This window comes from Aquarana catesbeiana, linkage group LG02, assembly GCF_042186555.1.
Source record: "Aquarana catesbeiana isolate 2022-GZ linkage group LG02, ASM4218655v1, whole genome shotgun sequence".
NCBI classification, from domain to species: domain Eukaryota; kingdom Metazoa; phylum Chordata; class Amphibia; order Anura; family Ranidae; genus Aquarana; species Aquarana catesbeiana.
The window spans coordinates 94,356,594-94,375,400 of NC_133325.1; positions in this window are offsets into that span (position 1 = coordinate 94,356,594).

Here is an 18,807-nt window from a genome sequence, read left to right on the forward strand (position 1 = left end):
GAGGCGTTGTGAGTACATACAGGGCAAAACACTATACACGGCCTAGTTCCCGCATAGTGGATGCTCCTGGGTTTATGGAACATTGCTCAGCGTATAATATCTTTTCTTTTATATTATCAACACTATACTAAAAGATAGGATACAACATATCCGCTTCTTGTCTACCCCTGCGGTCCCTCTTAGGCTGGCCATACACAGTTTGTTACTGCTGAACCAGCCGAGATTCGAACCATTAATGAGCATGCTGAATCTACCAAGTTAATCGATTGATTAACCCGGGTGCAACCAGCCTGCCAGATTTGCTTGCCATTACCGCAAGCGGCTGCTATAGCTGCTAGCGATAATCACTGCCTTCTCCTGGTGGGAACGGCTTCCCCCAACCTTCCCCCCCCCCCCCCCCCACCAGGAGAAGACAATGGCCCAGTAGGAGGGTTTCCCACATCAACACTAACTGTGCTGATGGGGGAATCAAGCAAATTTCTTTCCTGCAACCCATGGTTGCAGGAAAGAAATTTGCTCTATGTATGGCCGGCCTTAGTCATATGTTTTTTTCTACTCTGGGAAACTGGTTTTCCCTTTGATGTTAATCTACAGTGCTTCTGCCTGACAGCAATATTACAGATCTTCCCAACAGATCCTCCTAATAAAGCATAATGCAATGCATAATGCATAAAGCATAATGCAAAACGCGTTGAAGAATAGGACACCACCATCACCCCTTGTTTGCAATTGAAATTACGCCTGTATTGAAACACTGTAACAAGCCAATTAGGGTTTCATTTTGCAATTCTTTCTTGGTGAATTAGATTGGTGGGGGTCCAAATGGGAAGGATGTTTGATGAACAATAATAACTATATGCTGTCCTGGTAATTAAATATAAAATATTTGTATAGTTTTTGTAAAAATAAAACTTAGAATGTATTACTGTATTTCTTCTGCTGTTTTCTGATGTTATTATTGGCACCATACGTCCCATGACTGTTAACTATCTGCATTTTTGTATATAATATTGTGGATGTGGTGCCAGGTGAATACCCATCAATCCTATTTTTACACAATCATGTGAAAAGCAAATCCCTGTTTATTTATTTAAACTGTACATGATCGGGCATTCAAAGTGATAAAGAATTTGCTTTTCACATGACTCACACTTTATTAAGTGAACATTCTCACCTCATGCTTGTAGATAAGGTATGTGCAACTGGCTACTTAAAAAAAAAAGCTGTTTTAGCCCCTAAAAGTCCTAATTACAATGTGACTACTTTCTATCTGCCCACAAGTTTTTCGCTTTGACACAGAACGTAAGCATTCTGGTTTTTAGCTGACAAGTTTTGTCTGATCTCTAAATAGTAGACATAAAAAGTTGTGCATTGGACAGTTTTTTTTTTTAGACACAAACACTCTTCTCTCAGACTGTGGTTAGGAATATAAAATCCATTTGGGAAATTTGCTTGACACATGGAGCCATGCCCTCAAGTTACAGTCTAAGGAATGTCAAACTTTTACGAAATCTCACCAGATTAGTAGAGCAAAGGGTGAATCTGCTAAACCATTGTTTGGAGAAATGATTTAGGTTCTGTGGATGCATGCAATGCATGATCTGTCATACAAAAAGTACTTCCTTTAGAAGAAAATTTGTTTAAACAGGAAAAGTGTGGCTGGTATTTGATGTGGTCCAGTGAGTAGAAACCTGGAGCATTCCATCCTTTAATGTCTGACCACCATTCGAGGACAAATCTTTTGTGTGCTCAGTGCTACCTCTGTCTGATGACCTATCTTTTTATAATGGTCACAGGCACTTCATGAAAGAATAATGTATGAATTTTGATTGAGTTGTTATATTAAATTTGTAAAAAGTGCACATTACCTTCTTGTACTTGTACTCTTTGTCCAGATAAAGTCCTCTTTGACATGTTTTATCCCACCAGGAGCTTAATCTTGCATTGCTGTGGGGTGAAACATGTTAGAATTAGGGATCTAAGTAGTACAGGAATAACAGAAGTGACAAATCGAATTTTGAAAGAATGCACTAGCCATAGTATAGATGAAGCCTCAAGACATACGCGGATGTGCAGGTGCAGATGTGTGATTGCCCATATGTGCCCATCGCAAATGTTGGCATCAGTGCGACTATTTAAACTGAAGAAGTTCTATTAGCCAGTGCTGTCTGATCTACAGCTATTACCCGTGTTCCTGTATCTTTTCCTGTGTTGACTTCCATTATTGATCTGGCTCACCCTGACTTTGCTTGAACACTACCTGCCCTGACCTGTCTCTGGATTTGCTCTGCCTCCTGCTCATCTGCCAGATTATACGTTGCTGACTTCTGAATGTATCCTGACCATTCTCTGCCTGTCGTTTATGCCTGTATCTGACCGTCTGTTGCTGACCTGGCTCGTCTGACCTTGCAGCCAGCTATTCACCAGTCCTGCTCTGCATGCTACCTGGTCCCTGCCAGTCCTTCAACCAATGGCGGCTGTGTATCCAGCACACCACACACACTTAAAGGAACAATTTTCTTAAATCTTTTTTTATGATGACTAGCTTTGGGAGAGTGGTGCCCCTGTGCCCCCTATTGACGGACCGCCACTGCCTTCAACTGCTGAGTGCTACCAGTTCTTTAATGCCTACTACCTGCCAGCTGCCTGTCAAGCACCTGTCACCTGCTGTCTGCCCAATCTGGGGTCTGCTGTCTCTGCTGCCATCTGCTGTTTCAGTGATCTGACCCATCTCTGGCGATGCACCTGCTACCTACTGCGTGGGTGACGGACATCTTAAAGGCACCCATACCTCGCCGTACTCTTGCGACCACTGCCGCAACATCAGTGGTCTCAGAGCCAGGGCTGTATGAGAGGCCCCCCTTTACATGTCTGGCTCTGCCGCAAAGTACGTGACAGGTTTATTCATCAAAAAATATCAGGTTTTATGAGAAAAACAAATTCCTTATGGTATCTCAAAATCAAAGAGGAGTCTAGCACGTCTGTTTTTCCTGTTCCTCTTTGATTTTACGTTATGTGCTTGTAGGTCGGTACAGGTTCCCTTTCCTCCTGTAGGTGACACTGTGCCATGGTACCGATGGAGTGAAGTCTGTTAGGGGAATTGTTCCCTCATGGAGTCCGTCAGTCTCTCAGAGAGGTCAGTTGATTTGAGGCTGTGATCTCTCAAGATCTCAGGCGGCCATTGTTGTGTGGGACTCTATATAATAAGATGAGTTTGGGTATGGTTGCGAGTGGTCGGTTAGGGATAGAGACCCCTCTGGTAGGGAAAAGTGTAAAGCACAGAAAGAGGTTCCTGGTGAGTAAGGTCAGATCAGGGACAACGTCCGCCTAGAAGAAGCATCCCAGTACCTGGAACAGTATCGTGGGACTCTTTCCTGCAGCATTACTATGCTGTCCCGGTACACCACCAACCACCATGCCTCCAACAGACTCTGTCCTCCGGTAATAGAGACCTTAGTCTGGTAACACTGTGTAAACACCAACTGCTATATTGCCTAATATCAGTGCCTACAGAAACTGTGATTATTCATTACTACTAACCTATATACAATATACAAGATAAATTACAACATCAAAAACCGTGTGTGTGGTTTCTCCCTGACTGAATACCCTGGACATAGGTCCCTGCCTACACGCTCCTTGGAGGCCTTTATGTGTTTGTGAGCTGCCAACTAGAGCCCTTGTACACAATATGGCCTATATCTTGACTGTAGAAGTATGAGAACAAGGAGATGATGTGCCGTTTAAATCTTTGGATGGTAGCTTGCAAAGTGTGGTCAGGGAGTGACAATTTGCATAGTTGCTATCAATAATTCAGTTTATAAAGTACTTGGTGGAAGTGAACTAAAATGATATTTTTATATGTATGGTGTATTAATGATTCATTCATTGTATAAAAAAAATGTTAAATTAAATGTTAATGTTAAAATAGTATTATTTTCACAAAAACTTAAATGAAATGTTGTAACATTGTTTAACTGGGACATCAAGAATATCTTACATTGTAATACCTATTAAAGTCATACAGACACATGCTGGGGTCATTTTTGAGTGGACACATATTTTACTGACAGTGTGTTTTTGAGTCGAGGTAGGGTTCAGCATCAGACTTATTGTGGAAATATGCAACTCTGTGCAGATAGTACAATTGGGAGAAGCCAAGGGTGCTAATGCAGCAAGGTAGTAATATTAACTAATTATACCTACAATAAACCACTACAGAGCAATTGTATGGCCCCATACCTTGTGGATATACAGCATGGTATACTGCAGCTGGATTCATTGAAAGGCTACAAAGAACAACACATATTAAAGCCAAAAACTATGTGTCCCATCAGCCACCTACTGCTTGGTGGATTTTTTGCTACTACCTTTTAATTTATCCAATATACTGTATATGTCTTAATAGACACTTCCCTCAGTTCGCATGAACTACAATCAAAGGCAACACAATCAGCCGTTCCTTAGTTTATTTCTGTAGCATGCTTGTAGTCTACTTTACATCCATAGGGATCACTTTCTGGGTAAGCATGGAACAGATGCCACTGAAACCAAAATAGTATGCAGAAATTCAAATCATATGAAAGAATTTTTTCATTATGTATTCACATATTTCTGTTTATTACAATCTTCTTCCATTAGAGCAGCCTTTCTTAACCTTTTTACCCCAGAGGAACCCTTGAAAGAATTTTCAGATCTCAGGTAACCCCTGGTAAGAGTATAAATGTGTGTGACCTGTGCTCTAGGTCAATTTCCCATCTTCACCTCTATTATCACACAGACCAGGTGCTAGCCCCATTCATCACCGGTATCCAATGAGCAAAAATAGTTCTGCTTGGCTGCACATCCAGTAAAATCACCTGAAAACATATCCAAAAACACAAATAGAGGGGAGCAGCATCACCAGCTAATGAGTCTCATGCTCCCTTAACGCTTGGCCATAACTCATAGCCCTGGTAAGAGTAGTCTATTGAGGGTCATTGGGAAAATATCTCTTAAGTTGGTGGTGGTAAGTGGGAAGAATGTCCCCCTTAAAGGGATGGCCAGCATGACACCCTTGCAATAATGCCACTAGCTCTGCCAAATGGTGTTGGACTTAGAACTTTGTAGGCACCACCAAGATTAGAAGTCAGTTAGTCATAGCTCAAGGAAACCCTAGCCATCCCTGGAGGAACCCCAGGATTCCACTGAACCCTAGTTAAGAATGACTACATTGGTAAAGCTTCTTTTTCAGTTTTGAATAGAGTCATGAAAGGGTTAGACCAGAGGTCTCAAACTGGCGGCCCTCCAGCTGTTGCAAAACTACAAGTCCCATCATGCCTTTGCCTGTGGGAGTCCTGCTTGCAACTGTCAGCCTTGCAATGCCTCATGGGACTTGTAGTTTAGCAACAGCTGGAGGGCCGCCAGTTTGAGACCCCTGGGTTGGACCCTCTGTCAAGTCTTTAAGGCTTTCTATGTCACCGTGGAGGAATTCACTCCTGTATTTGTCCTGGTAACCATTGTCACCGGTAAAGAAAGAGAGGAAAATCCAAAATCTTAGAGGTAAGAGGAAATCTCTCAATGGGGACTGCTGTTCCAGAGACAACTGTCATCCTCACTTTTATCTCCATTGCGTCTTTGGGACAGGAAGTGAAGGGACATTTTTCTAGTGGAAACAGACAGCAAAAAAAAAATTACCAGTCAGGGGATCCAAGCCTTTCCTACTCTATCCAAAACAAAGTGTTTTGGCAATACATATGTACAGTATCACCCTCTAGCTTAGTGTGCTGGCATGATAGGCTTTTTTCTGTAGTGTAGGTAAATTGTTTGGTTTGGCTGGCAGCCAAGCCTGTGTGTTATGAATCTGGGTCAGGGTGACTGATCCAGGGAGGCTGCAATCACTCATCGGGTGGCATCTCTGATATCTCCCCCTACTTGCTGGAACATTGCAGAAACTTTCAGAAGAATGGGAGGGATGTTAGGAGGAGCTGCCTGGAGTATTGAGGGCCCCAACCAATCCCAGGCCAAATGGGCTGGCAGGGGGAGGCGACCTCTTAAATACTCAGGTTCAGGCCAGCAGGGGCAGTGGAGTTCTGTAGATGGAGTGTTGAGGAGGCTGTCGGAGGCCCTTGAGGGTAACCCCTTGGGGGTGACCTCAGACCTGGGGCTCGGGTGCAGGAGGGATCCTCTAACAACACGCGATGGAGTCCGATCCAGCGGCACAGGAGGAGGTGTGAGGGCAGCAGGAGCCAGGGAGCATGTGCAGCAGATCTTCAGGGAGAAGACAGCCAGGTGGCTGGTGAGTAAGACAGTCGGGGAGGACTGAGAGGCAGCCTGAGAGGACTGAGAAGTGGCAGTCTGGGGTAGCAGTAGATTCAGTTTGGGAGGACTGTGGAAGATTAGCCAGGAGGGCTAGTGAAAGGGGCAGCTGCAGCCAGGTGGGCTGGCAGTGCCTGAAGAGGTGGAGCTGGGACCAGTAACCTGAGGAGGGTAGCTGGACACTTTTCTACACACCAAAAGGGCCCTTGGTCCCTGCATGTAAAGAGCTTCTACTGGATCTAGCTAAGTGCCATGTCAGATCACCAAACAGGGTTCCAGCTGGGCCTGAGTGTTCTGTAGGGGTGTATACATGGACTGTATATAGTTGTGTCCCTGAAGAGTTTATTATGCTGAAAAGTACGCATCCCATAATATCTCTACCCCCATCCAAGTTGAATACCCCTAATAAACAAAACAAACAAAGTTGCTGGACTGTTTCCTGACTCAAATGTGCTGTGGAAATTCAGTGTGCCTGGCCGTGCAGGGTGGGGGATCCCATTTCACCAGTGGCTCCTGCGGGGGGGGGGGGGGGGGGGGGTAGCGCTACACATAATAACAACATAGCATCAAGATTAATGCACATTAGCATGATTATAACTAAAAAGCAAAAAATGCAATATGCATTTGTTGAAATATAAATTAGGAAAGGAAAGCAAAGTTAAAAGATGTGAAGTCCAATTTGAAAGAGTTATAATACTATGAAGAGGGGTCATGATGAAATGTTATTTTTACTAACACCCACACTCTTGTTTTCTTAATCTGCACTCCTGAAAAAAAAAAAACTCCCTTGCAACTTTTATCTTAACTCTAGCTCCAGATTTTAGTCAGCAAAACCAAAATGCTCCCACTTCAAATGTTTCATAACTTAACAACCTTCACACAAAATGGCATGTGGTAACAACAGATCTTTAACAATGTTTACACTGACACTTACAGAGATGACTCAGATTTTCCTACATTATTATATACAGTATACCATGGGTGTACCCAGGCTGTGCACACATTAGAACCCATATGTTGCACATATGGTCCACAGATAAATGTAGTGGTTAAATCACTTGTTCCTAGGACTTCTTAGGGACTAGTTTCAGCATGATCCAATTAGAAGTTCCCATCTCACCAAAGGTAGCAACAGAGTCTCTCTCCTGCTATATTCTTCATAATGTACAATTAAAAATCCTGGCAGCGGAAGGAAAATTGTTTTCAACAAACTGTGACCAAGGATACAGAGTTCTCACTGATGTGGTCCATAGAAGTGCACAATAAAGAATTCTTTACCAGACAGGAAGTGATGGAACCCTCCCCCCCAGTCATCCCTCACTGGGAATTTTGCAAAATTGAAACTTGATGGACAGTCACAAGGTAAGAAGTGGTGGCAATGAACTCACAAGGTAAGAAGTGGTGGCAATGAACTCACAAGGTAAGAAGTGGTGGCAAGGAACTGATTTTTATAAGCCAAGAACATAAAAAAAAAAGTTATAGACCCCATATTTTTATGATTCTATAATTCCTGGTACAGTATCTCTGTCCAGGAAGTAAATGCTAAACTTGGGTGATGATTGAACAAAAATGGCACTAGCCTGTTGGAGGGGGTGCAGCGTGGTGCAGCGAACAACACACTTAGTCCCAGGGCAGTGAAAGAACTTGTATTGAAATAATACAGAGACAGTTCACAAATAACCCGATGGTGAAGGCAGCTCATTCAGGAACACTCACAGTTCTAACAATGTGTACAGAGAAGAGAAGACTATAGATGACTGTCGGTGTCTGTAGAGAGGGGAAAGAATGCGGCCTGGCCATCTTTTTCCCAACAGGCAGGTATCCAGAAAGATTGCGAACCATACGCTAATAGAAATAATATGTTCACTCAGTTTTGGGCAAGGATTCCTATCATCCTGTTCAATAATCCAAAAAACTGAAATTCCTCTTTTTTAGGACTTTTGTACGGCAACCAAACTACTACATTTATTATATAAAAATATAAATGTTATTCTTGTTGACAGTTTAAAAAAAGAAAGAAAATCTCCATGAGGCTCCAATATATTAAAAACATCAACAGAGCATACAACACTGTAGCACAACATTATTTTTCAATGGTGGTGATACCCAATACCATATGATACTGTAAATCATGTATGATTCAATGGCAGTTGAACATGGAAAGGGACATCCAACGCGTTTCAAACGTATCTTCATTAGGGATGTTTATCGCCACCAAACAACATGACTGTGCCAATGCTTAAGAGTCTTCTGGAACCCTCCAAGACATGGAGGGAGATACTACACCTATTTTTTGAACCGGCTAGTGCTGAACCATTGGGGGGAGACCTTTCTTCGTCAACCAGTGTGCTTTCAGGGATACCTATCTTGTGTCCAGCTGGCCCAAGTTTTCTAATTTTTTTTTTTGTTTACAAACTTTTCTATTTGGTATAAAATTGTGGTACAAAAATGAGAAATCATATAGTATGAAGAAGAAGGTTTACATTATATCAAATTGTAAATGAAAAGAATATAAAATATATATAGAGGTTATTTTGATATATCTATAACATCAAGAAAAGACCATTATAGAAAGTGATTGCATAAAAGTAATAACAAGGCATTTTTGGTGACATACATATGACAGTTGGATTTTTGGAGGCATAACATGTATACGTTTTAGTGGACCGCCAAATTAAATAAATCATTGCCATGAATCAACCAGGAATCCCATTTTTTCTTATAGAATTGCATTGTGTTAAACAGTGTATGAAATATCTTCTCCATAAGATTTATAGTACTAATCCTAGTTTTCAGCTGATCTAAGGGGACAGATGTGGATTTCCAATGTTAGGCTATAAGCCAGTGTATGGTGACACAAATCGTATGTATTAATCTCATGTGAGGTGTGGACATACCATTAATTTTTGTGAATAGAATGCAATTAGGGAATGTGAGATGAATTTGGAAACCTGAAATAGATGAAGCAAACTTTTCCAATTGCTTCCAAAGTCTAGATGTATGTTCACATTCCCAAAAAATACATGAGAAAGAGCCTATTGAGTTACAACCTCTAAAGCATGTATTTGGTGTTGTAGGAAACATGCAATTTTGTAGGTGTATAGTACCATCTTGTGAGCAGTTTAGTGGCCATCTTTCTAACTGTTAGAGATCTTGAGCATTTGCAGAGGTTTGAGATACAGTACTCCCATTCCTCCATAGAGAAAGATATGCCATATTCAAGTTTTCTATTTTTTGCAGTCTCATTTGGTGGGTGACTTGTGGCTTCCTGGGAGTAGGAGGTTTCTTGGGAGACTCTTAAGCATTGGCACAGTTGTTTGGTGCCGATAAACATCTCTAATGAAGATATGTTTGAAACGCGTTGGATGTCCCTTTCCATGTTAAACTGACGTTGACTCGTACATGATTTACAGTATTATATGGTATTGGGTATCACCATCATTGAAAATTAATGTTGTACTACAATGTTGTATGATCTATTGATATTTTTAACATATTGGAGCGTCATGGAGGTTTTCTTTCTTTTTTGAAACTGTCAACAAGAATAAAATTTATATTTTTATATAACAAATGTAGTAGTTTGGTTGACTTACAAAAGTAGCAAAAAAAGAGAAGTTTGTGAACCATACGCTTTCCCTTCTCATCAGGAACATTCCCTACCGCTAGTGCTGCCCCTAACGGGGGGATACCTGTCCCTACTCTATCAACTCGTAAATGCGCACCAAACCTGGGAGCCAGGGCCTTAAATGGGCTTTGCCTGACCCAAGATGGCTGCCAGAGTTACAGGGGTGGCAGCATCCAGATGGATGCTTCCCTAATAACCCATGAACTATAGAGGGCTTTTTTGAAGCCTATTAGAGCCTCTGGCTCTAATCACATGCAAAAAAAAAAAAAAACACCCCCCCCAATTGGAATCTATGGTGCAGTGCCCTGTATGTAGATCAGGGGGCCGGACGCATGGATGGGGGGATGGCGCACGTGCGTCCCTAATGGATGGGCCACCACTGGGTGAGTCACATGCCCTTCCATACACTGAAGAACCAGGTATTTTCTTTTCCCCTTGAAGACTGACATGCTGCATATGCTCAGTTTTCTTCACTTCCCTACCATTAAAGCAAACCTATTGCTTATCCCTGCATTGTTGGTTTAACCACTTCCTGACTGCCTGCCATACATATACTGTAGCAAGGCGGCTCTATTGCGCAAAATCACCTTTTCGTGATTTTGTCAATAGCCACTGGGGGTGTGCGTGTGCCGCCAGAGGCGCGATCGTGTGCTGATTGGCTATAGACGCTCCCCACAGACACAGAACGGCGGTCTGCCGATGTAAACAAGCAGACCGCCATGCTGTCAGGCATGGACACTGTGATCTAGTGTTTCTGCTAATCAGGAACACGGATCAGAGTGTCCATGCAGTGAGCCCATCCCCCCACAGTAAGGAAGCACAATTAGGGAATACACTTAACCGTTTGATCGCCCCTGATGTTAACCCCTTTCCTGCCAATGTAATTTATACAGTGTCAGTGCATATTTTTAGCACTGATCACTGTAATAATGTCACCGGTTCCCAAAAAAGTGTCAAAAGTGTCAGCTAGGAGAGGGGCGTGACCGGAAGTAGACCCGAATGGATGCCTGAGCTCCTAGCTCTCTCATAGCCCACAGCTCAACGGCCTTTTAAGGGGACTTTCTACACCCATACATGGGTGGATCCAGGAGAACCCGCTCCTCTAAAGCACAGGGATACTCCCGACCCCCTCCTGGGCCTTCTACGACCTTCCATGGCTATTTCACATCTCCTCCCATGCCGCCCGGTGGGACCACAAGATGGCGCCAGCTGCCCCAACCTCACACACGCAGACTCCACCACAGCCTGCCTCTCAAGCTCCAGCTCCGCATCAGGGTACACCCAAGTTTACACAGCTAGCATCCGGGAACCATCCAACAGCGGTTAACACAGTGAGTCTCCCCCAACACCCTGACTATCTGGCAGCAGCACCACACGAGACACAGCCCTCTGCGCTGGGCTTGACGCTCGCCTTGTACACACAGTGTACAGATGCCTTCCCGTGGCTGCTGCGCACGGCATCGGACCCCGGCTTAACCGCTGGAGGACCCAGCTCTCCCTCTCCTTCTGTGGACTGTGAACTGATGGTTTTTAACCCCTGCCAGGCCCTACACATTCCCGGGACTTTATGACACCACAGGCCGGGCCCCAAGAGAAACTCACACTGCACCTGGCCTATTCCTCTGCTCCTGCCTCCCCCAAGTCTCAGAGGCAGTCCTGCTCCAGAGACCCCAGCTCCTCTGGGAGAGATGCTGATCTTACTAACACCTACGCCCAGGCTGTCAGTTCTCCGACTCCCTCCCATACAGGGGACCCAGCAGTGCAGGCCTCCTCACCTTCCCAAGCTCTGGCGTGGTATGAGCCATGGGAGCCCCCAGTGTGGCCTAACATTCAGGCCCAGTACGCCACCACAGTGCGGCCTCTGTTACCACCTTACCCTTCTCACTTACAGCCACAACAGGCAGCGGTGGGTCTCCACCATCAGGTGCCCCCCTCCTGGCAATCATACCTCCAAGCCATACCAACTAAAGAGGACTTTAAATAACTCATTGAGGAAGTTAAATCCACCTGCCGTGCAGAGATTCAAACACTACACGCAAATTTCAAACATCTAGCAGATAGAGTGGAGATGGCAGAGGAGGAAATCCAAGAGACCAAACTGGCAGTTTACCGCACTTAACAAGGTGCAGACCATCGCATACTACTGAGAGATATGCAGCATCATGTTGAGGACCTGGACAATCGGGGGCGCAGGAAAAACATCCTTGTCAGGGGCCTTCCAGAATCAGAGGGCTCCGAAGACCTGTAAACTACCCTGCAAGCCCTATTCAACGACCTTTTGGGGGCGAGCCCCCTACCAAACACTTTGAGATGGATAGGGCTCACCGAGCCCTGAGCCCTAAGGGTCCTGCTTCCAAACCATGCAATGTCATCTGTAGAGTTCATTCTTACCCCCTGAAAGAAGATATCATGGGCAAAGCCTGCTCCATTCGCAAAGTAGTCTTTGACAATACACTGGTACAGCTATTCCCAGACCTCTCTTGGATCATCCTGCAAAATTGCAGGCTCCTCCAACCCCTTCTCCATATGCTACAGGAAGAGGATATCATCTACCATTGGGGATTTCCTTTCAGCCTCACAGCGAGATGTCAAAGACAATCTGCTGTGCTGCGCTATCCAGAAGACCTGGATGCTTTCTGTGATGTCCTGGGGATCCCTGTCCCCCAGCTCCCGGAGTGGAACTTGGTAGGCACCCCACCACCACCGCCTACGGTCTGGCAGAAGGTTTCCCCAGCCAAATGTTCCCAAGGCCCAGACACCCCCCGTACAGCTACCAAACAAAAAAATAGCTGTTTACTTTTTGTAACTGTTACTGTGGTTCTCTGTGTCCCCCTGGCCCGTTTCCTATTCCTGGCCGGGAGGACATATAGGAACTTAGTTGGGCCTGTGCCCCACGGGCCTCACTGAGTCTGTTAACAATGTATGTTGTGCCTAATGTATCTAGTAATGACCTAATTCTTTATTTTTTCCTAGTTTCTTTTCTTCCTTCTGTTTCCCATCTACTGGCTCACCTTGCGGTCCTCTATAACCATCCGGATACCCACCTGGAGATGGCGCACTCCTGGCCTCTGTACCATGGTATCCCTCCAGATAGATCAGATAAGTGCTTTTATGTTTGCTTTTATCCAGCACCATGGCTAAGGTTATGTCATTAAATGTCCATGTCCTAAATTCCAACAGAAAGAGACACCTGGCGCTTAGAGAATTCAGGCAGTCGGGGGCAGATATCATCCTGATAAAGGAGACCCATTTTAACAAGGGGGATTACTTTGCATTCACTTCCAGACACCACCTTTGGGTTTTATCAGGCGTTTAACCCCCATAAACTTTCCGGTGTAGCCATACTTTTAAAACTTGGATCTCCGTTCACATGCTCTGAATCTTATTGACCTGCGGGGACATTTTATCATCCTATACGGACAATGGAAAGCACAGGCAGTCACATTCTGCACCTTATATGCCCCAAATGTCCACCAGATCAACTTTCTAACTAGAGTATTTGCATGCCTCTTTCAAATACCTAATGCATTCTTAATTGTAGGCGGAGACTTTAGTCTATCCCATTCCCTGTGTTTGACCGCCACGCGGTGAACCGTGGGACTTGCAAGCCCGAGCCTCTACTAGTGCAGTGGTTCTCAACCCTTCTAGTGCCGTGACTCCTTGATAAAATTTCCCAAGTTGTGGGGACCCCTAACAATAAAATTATTTTCGTTGGTCATTTCATTGCTGTAATTTTGTGACTGTTATGAATCTAAATATAAATATCTGATATGCAGGATGTATTTTCATTCTTACAAATTTTAACAAACATCTTAAAATGTAGTGATTAATCACAAAAAACAAATAATCTCACAAACATATAAGAAACAAATGAATAAAATGCCCCACCAAGAGATAGAGTAAGTGCCGGGCAGATGGCGGGCAGGGGGGCACAGTGGGAGCAATTGATATGGCACAGTGGCAGCATTTGATGGCACAGTGGGAGCATTTGATGGGCACTGTGGCAGCATTTGGTGGCACAATGGGAGCATTTGATGGCACAGTGGGGGCATTTAATATGGCACAGTGGCTGTGTTTGATGGCACAATGGCGGCAATTGATGAGCACAGTGGCTGCCTTTGATGGCACAGTGGCAGCAATTGATGTACAAAAATGCTTTTATTAATTAGTGTCTCTGACTTACCAAAGTAACTCAGGTGTTCCGTCAGAATCAACAACCCGTCTAATGTGTTAACCAGAAGTGACGTTTCATCGCCGCCATCTTGGTACACTCATCAGCAGCAAGGCTACAGTTAGAAGTCTGCAAGCGGACATCTTTTTACACCCACCGAAGTCTTGCATTTTACATGTATTTTTACATGTATTTTTACCAGTAAACTGAGCTTATATGCTATATAAGCCTTATATAGTATATAAGCTCAGTTTACTGGTAAAAATACATGTAAAATGCAAGACTTCGGTGGGCGTAAAAAGATGTCTGCTTGCCGACTTCTAACTGTAGCCTTACTACGGACAAAAGTACCAAGATGGCGGCAACGGAACGTCACTTCTGTGCGGTCTCTCCTCTCCCGGAAGTGACGTCTCTCTGGCCGAGACGAACAGACTCCGGCGTACACACAGTAACTTCGGGTCCGTCTCGGGCAGCTTTCCAGATTGGACCAGCATTCGTAATCCCCTGGCGAATCGGCAATCGACCCCCAGGTTGACAACCGCTGCTCTAGAGACTCAAAACTCTCACGTCACCTCACTAGACAATATGCTCTTTTTGATTCCTGGCGGGTTCTCCACCCTGGTGATCGGCAGTATACGTTTTATTCCGCCCCCCACCACATGCATTCACGTATTAACTACCTCTTTGTCAATAATGCCACTTTACGCATCACCTGATCCGCACAGATACTCCCAATCTTCTGGTCTGACCATACCCCCATCCTATTCACACTGGACTTAGGTACCCCTAATTGTAAGCCATGCCATTGGCAGCTGAATAATTTCCTCTTACAGCACCTCCCCTCCAAAATGGAATTAGAATCTACACTGAAACTCTACTTTACCGAGAACAACACCCCTGATGTATCCCTTTCCACCCTCTGGGAAGCCCATAAGGCATTCCTCCGAGGTCGCTGCATTGCGCTTACTTCTGCTATGAAAAATGATGCTAGGACCACAAAATTACAAACTGAGAGGGAACTTAGGGGCTGTCTACTATCCTCAGGACATTGCTCACTCCTTTGAGGATGAGGGGATTTGAATGACCGCAACATACAGGGATATATAATGTAATACTGACACATAATCACACACATAGGTTGGACTTGATGGACTTGTGTCTTTTTACAACCTCACCTACTATGTAACTATGTAACTATGTAACTATGAGTTCTATACCACTTTATACAATAACCCTGGGATCCCTCATAACCCCCTCCCCCCGAGCTAGTTGACCATATTAATCAGTATCTAGAGCGGAGTGGAGTCCCTCGACTACAAACCTCGGACCTCCTTCCCTCAACGCACCCATCACAGGGGAGGAACTCATGTCGACCATTAAAACTCTATCCACACGTAAATCCCCTGGTTCACACGGTCTCCCTTATGAGTACTTTAAATCTATTCTTCCCCTACTGATGTCACACATGTGTAAAATTTTTAACGCCTTCCTTCAACAAACTCCAATCCCCTCAGACATACAGAGATCATTCCTCACTTTGATCCCGAAACCAGACAAGGACCCCTCTTTATGTGCTAGCTATAGGTCTATAGCACTTCTGAACTTTGACCTGAAAATCTTTACCAAACTTCTCACAATACGGCTTTACCCTCTCTAATTCACAAAGATCAGGTGGGCTTTGTCCCTCTCCGTCAGGCGGGAGACAACACAAGCAGGGTCATAGACTTAATTGATGTGGCAAACAGGGATGGCTTGGACTCCTTAGTATTAAGCCTGGATGTGGAAAAGGTTTTTGACCATCTTGGCTGGCCTTTCCTGTTTGCCACGCTATGTCATATGGGATTCCAGGGGCCCTTTCTGCGGGCTATTTTACACCTTTATACCAATCCTACCTCCCAAGTGAAAACTCCTTTTGCTCTATCTCCCTCTTTTCCAGTCACTAATGGTACCCGCCAAGGCTGCCCACTCTCGCCTTTACTGTTTGCACTATGTGTTGAACCCCTGGCGGCATCCATTCGCAGAAACCTAGACATTCCGGGTATACCGGTTAGAGGGAAGGAATTTAAGCTATCACTGTTCGCAGATGATATCATACTCACCTTGACTCAGCTCAGAATTTCCCTACCCAATCTGCATGCCGAGCTCGACACCTATAGGTCCCTCTTGGGTTATAAAATAAATGCGACCAAATCGGAGGCCCTCCCAATTAACATCCCTGCAGGTGATGTCAACGACCTGCAATTGTGTTTCCCCTACAGTTGGAAGACCTCTGCCATGAAATACTTGGGGGTCTATATTATATTACCCCGACCTTCGCCACCTTATACCAAGCAAACTTCCCCCCTCTATTTCGCTCCATTAAGGGAACTACTGCAAAAATGGAAGACTCACCACATTTCCCTCCTGGGACGGGTGGCCTCTGTGAAGATGACTATTCTCCCTAAACTCTTGTACCTATTTCAAACATTGCCTATACCCTTCCCTTATGCACTTTTAAGAAAACTCCAAGCAGATCTGTTACGTTTTGTTTGGAACTACAAGAGGCATAGGATTCCCCGTTCAGTATTAATGGCATCCCGCTCAGATGGGGGACTAGCGTTCCCTAACCTTGTAAAATATTATCAAGCTTCACAATTGCACGCTTTAACCTCCTGGTTCCCTCAACGATCCTACAATAAATGGATAGAGATTGAAAAGATATGGCTGGTGCCTATACACCCGAATAGTTTACTTTGGAATGCGAATGCGGAGGTGGACCCTGGTAGGCTCTTGGGATCTATGTCTCAACTTAGATTGCTCTGGCGCAAACTGTCTCACGAACTTGAGCTCAACTCGGAAAAATCGCTGTTGACCTCTTTTTTCTGCAACCCCAAGATGCCTGCTAGTCTCACTCACCAGATGTCCTCGCCCTTGATGACACAGAACTTATTCCACTCTGGACACTTGGTAGACCCTAGGTCCTGTAAATTACTAACGTTTACTGAACTCCAGGAAAAATATGAGTTACCTCGACAGGTGTTCTATGGATATCTACAAATACGCCATTATGCCCAAACCATTGCCCCAAATTTACAATTTTTAGCACCATCCCCCTTCAAAAGCACAATACTAATAATCTGCACATCGGGGCCTGATCTCTGACATATATCAGCTACTTAATTCCTACTCCATACCAAACCAGGGTAAACATGCCTATATGCTCCATTGGGAAAAGATATTGAGTGAAAAAACCCTGAGATGACGTGGCGGACGATCTGGTCCAAGGCGGCTAAGAGCTCCTTTTGCGCGCTCTACAAGGAAAATGCCTATAAAATCCTTTATTTTTGGTACTTGACTCTGGACGTGCTCCATGTCATCTATCCATCTAGCTCTGATTGATGCTGGTGCTGTCAGGTGGACAAATGTACTGTACACTTTACCATATCTTTTGGAGTTGCCCTATGATAGTGCCCTTTTTGGATCACAATGCAGCGCTTGCTGGCCCGCCTCTTTGAGGTACCGGTCCCTATGACGCCGAAATTCTTCCTGCTTGGTGTGTGACCACTACAAATCGCCAAACCATATAAGAAGCTACTTAGACACATCCTTACTGCCGCACTCTGTCTGGTTGCTCTCAACTGGAAGCAGCGCTCCCCACCTTCCCAAGATGTCCTATACGCCAGAATAAAGGACGTGGAGCTAATGGAAAAAATGACAGCTAGATTACAGGATAGGCTGAAAATGCATGATAAGGTTTGTGAGCTGTGGCGTCTTTGGGAGAACCCGTCCTGAACTGGTGGTTGAGCTACTATATTACTTTCCCATTTCTATTCTATTCTTTTATTTTCTTTTTCCCCTCAAAGCTCTCTCTTTCCCCTCCTTTTCTCCTTTCTTTTCTTTTACGCTTCCTCTTATATCCCATAAATTTTCACCTAACTTATGGCAAACTCCATTTACCATCTAACAGTCCAGAACCCCCTGGTTCGGTTCATGGCAGAACATGCGAACAAACCAAAAATTTGTGCGAACACGCGAACCCCGTTAAAGTCTATGGGAATTGAATGTGAAAAATCAAAAGTGCTAATTTTAAAGGCTAATATGCAAGGTATTGTCATAAAAAGTGTTTGGGGACCCGAGTCCTGCACAAGGGGACATGTATCAATGCAAAAAAAAGTTTTAAAAATGGCCATTTTTTCGGGAGCAGTGATTTTAATATGCTTGTAAAGTGGCACACTTTTCCCGTGTTTAGAACAGTTACTGCACAAAATTACATTTCTAAAGGAAAATAGTTATTTAAAACTGCTTGTGGCTGTAATGTAATCTTGACCCCCCCCCCCCCCCCCCAGCCCATTACCAGGCCCTTCGGGTCTGGTATGGATATTAAGGTGAACCCTGCACCCAAATAAAAAAAAAAAGCCGTGGGGCCCCCAGGCCCTATATACCCTGAACAGCAGCAGTATACAGGCGGTCCCCGGGTTACAAACAAGATAGGGACTGTAGGTTTGTTCTTAAGTTACATCTGTTTGTAATTTGGAACAGGTACATTTTGTAAGTGTAGCTCCAGACAAAAAATCTATTTTAAGCTTTTTGGATAACATAGGGAAAGGTTATCATCACTCCTGTATCATTTGTTTTGATGCCTGTGCCCCTGTTCCCTCCTTGCACTCCTAGTACAGTTGCTACTACTTTCCTGGTGGTGTACACAATAGTTAATAACAACTATGGGTGCACTGTA